Source organism: Sinocyclocheilus rhinocerous, unplaced genomic scaffold (genome assembly GCF_001515625.1).
Source record: "Sinocyclocheilus rhinocerous isolate Xijiao unplaced genomic scaffold, SAMN03320098_v1.1 scaffold2589, whole genome shotgun sequence".
NCBI lineage: Eukaryota > Metazoa > Chordata > Actinopteri > Cypriniformes > Cyprinidae > Sinocyclocheilus > Sinocyclocheilus rhinocerous.
In genome coordinates this window covers 82108-85027 of record NW_015658508.1, presented here as the reverse complement: position 1 = coordinate 85027, position 2920 = coordinate 82108, and the positions used below count along the sequence as shown (strand labels likewise).

Below are 2920 nucleotides of genomic sequence, written 5' to 3'. Positions count from 1 at the left end.
CTTAAATATGCAAATCTGAGGAGTGTTTTCATCGACCTCAAACGTAAACAATCGTCTATTTTTTTTTTCCTACTTAAATGCCGCATATATGTATTTTTCTGGCCATGTATTAAGGCGAGAAGTGAACGATTTCTACTGTGAGGTTAAAGGAAAGTGCTGTTAAATGTCACTCTTGGTCTCTGACTGAGGCTGGGACATATGAAACTCAGTCTCAGCGGTCTGACCCGTCAGACAGGTTTCAAAGTTTCTGTTGACTTTACAATGAACCTCTAACCGCTTATAGCTCACTGTGTTTTACATGATGAACATAGTGACATTTTAGCTCAGGTGAGACACGCTTCTGCTCTCTGTGAGCTCCTGTTAACATCAACATGATCTGATGCTCAGCCAGGATTTTTATCTGAATCCTCCAGGCCAAGGAGGCCAAATTAAGCATAATTAAAAATTCTAAGTAAAATATATTTGCATTAAATAAAATACGAGATCATAGTTATGAAACTAATTATATTCTTTAGTTGCTGTTGTTTGTAAATGTCACATTTAATTTCCCCTCTTTTGTTTCTGAAATGGGATTATGCAATATATGCACAATAGTGACACAGCATCAGCTGTCAGATGAAAGGCACCTGTCACAAAATAATTTTGTTCCTCATATTTTCATTTTGGCGGCTTAATGCATGGATTATTTGACGTGCTGAAACAGTTTTGAGGGGGGAAAAACTCTAGTCATCCTCAATGTAAACTTGATTAAATTGAGGTCAAATCTATTAGAAGAGTTTCTTATTTGATTTAATCACTTAGAACAAGATTCAGATTAGCATTCTTACAGTTTGATTTATTCAGTGTATTATGTTGCTTTGTCCTTGCAATGTTACTGATAACGGTTTTAATTACTCACAAATGTTAGTTTTCACTTGCAAGTGGCCATTGGTGAATGTTGCCATTAGCTGTAGTTCTACTCTCTTGAATAAGCATCTCACTATTACTAGTTTCTCACATGACTGGTTAAAGTCATATATGCACTTCTTATAATATATTTATGTATATATTTTCACATTTTGCAGTTTTCAAGATGTGGGCACTAAGTGGAAAAGAGCTTCCTTTCGACAGCAAGGTCTGGATCAGAATGAGGGTGAGTAAATAATAAGAAAATAGTCATTTTTGGAAAGTAACCCAGTGGTTTTCAACCTATTTGAACTTTTGACCCCCAATTATTTACTAAAAGATTCAAGGGCCCTTCATGTAATATAATATATTTCTTTTGGAAAATATCATTTGTGTGTGTGTGATTTAACCGATTTTGTGATTTAATGAAATTTTCTTTAAAAAAATATATGTATGTATGTGTGTGTGTGTTTGTGTGTGTATATATATAATCTAAAACATCTCAAATCGGTTGTTTGTCATGTGTTTTAATGAAATATACTTTCTAAAGGTATAATTATAATTGGATAAGTATTATAAATGTGGTTACAATTATTCATGTAATCATACAATGCAAGTAACATTACAAGAAATAATTAATGCATTAAAATTTTATATTGTATTATGTATCAAAACCTCAAGAAAATGTTACCAATGATTTTTATTAATTTCAATGACCTTTCCCAAGTCTAGAAATCACAATTACATAATATACAATTCCCTCATATATCCACATTTTCAAAGAAACCGAATCGAGAGAACGAATTAAAATATTGATCTTAATATTTTCTGTTTTAGCTTGTTTTAAAGCTGGATTTGTTATTTTAAATTATTATTTCATTTCTTTTTTTATTATTTAATTTAATTTTATATTTAATTATTTGATTTTCTAAATTTTAAATGATTTTAAATATTGTAAATAGTTCTATTTTTATTTGAAACTATTTTAATTTACATTTTTAATTTTAAATGATTTTATTTTGAATTTTTTTATAGTCATACTGCAGCCACTGCTTTAGCTCAAGTCGGGTGTCACTGGCTTGTTGCCGGTTATGTGTTTAACCAGCAAGATCAGTTACTGCTATATCAACAGATGCTTGAACTTATGGACTTGCTTTAAAAACAAAAACTCAGTCAATTTGTCATCAGCCGCCAGAAACCAGTGTTACCGCATAGCGCTGATGGACCAAACCCCTGCTATCTGATTCCTGTCAGATAACCCGTGTACATTTAATCAAACACGCTGCGTTTCACCTCACTTCTGCCGTCATGAGGGCTAAGCTGGAGATCCTGGCTCTGGTTCTGGGCACCATCGGTCTGGTCGGGACCATCGCGGTGACCGCCATGCCCATGTGGAAGGTGATGGCCTAGGCCTACATCGGGTCCAACCTCATTGTGATGGAGATGCTGTGGGAGGGGTTATGGATGGCGTGCATACGGCCGGCGGACATCAACATGCAGTGCAAAGTCTACGTCTCTCTGCTCATCCTGCCGGCGGACATCCAGGCGGCCCGCGGGCTCATGTGCGCCTCCGTCACTCTCGCCGTCCTGGTGTCCGTCTGCGGGATGAGGGGCACGGACTGCTGCCATGATGACGCCAGGCGCAAGAACGTGATCCTGATGGTGGGCGTGCGGGTGTCTGTTCGTGGTCGCTAGCCTCACCACTCTTCTTCCGGTCAGCTGGTCCACTCACTCCATCATCAATCAGAGACTTTTACAACCCGATGGTGGTGGAGGCGCAGAAGCGGGAGATCGGACAGGCGCTGTATCTGGGCTTCGCTGGAGCTTGCTCCTCCTGATCGCGGGGGTGATACTGCTGTGCCGTTGCGGCCCCCGTCACAGGAAGGACGAGGAGGAGAAGAAGCCATACATCGCAGTGGAAAAGGACAAGGCCGGGATGAGCATGTTGGGACGGACACCCTCTTCTGAAATACTTTATTATTACATATTATAGTAATTGATTTATTGTGTGTGAGTATGTGTGTGTGTGTGTGTA

The 2920-nt window shown here is 38.3% G+C and overlaps 1 pseudogene; it reads left to right on the top strand.

Annotated features, from left to right (window-relative positions):
* Positions 1–2158: 2158 nt before the first annotated feature.
* On the top strand, positions 2159–2878 carry LOC107722255 (claudin-3-like; annotated as a pseudogene).
* Positions 2879–2920: the final 42 nt, after the last annotated feature.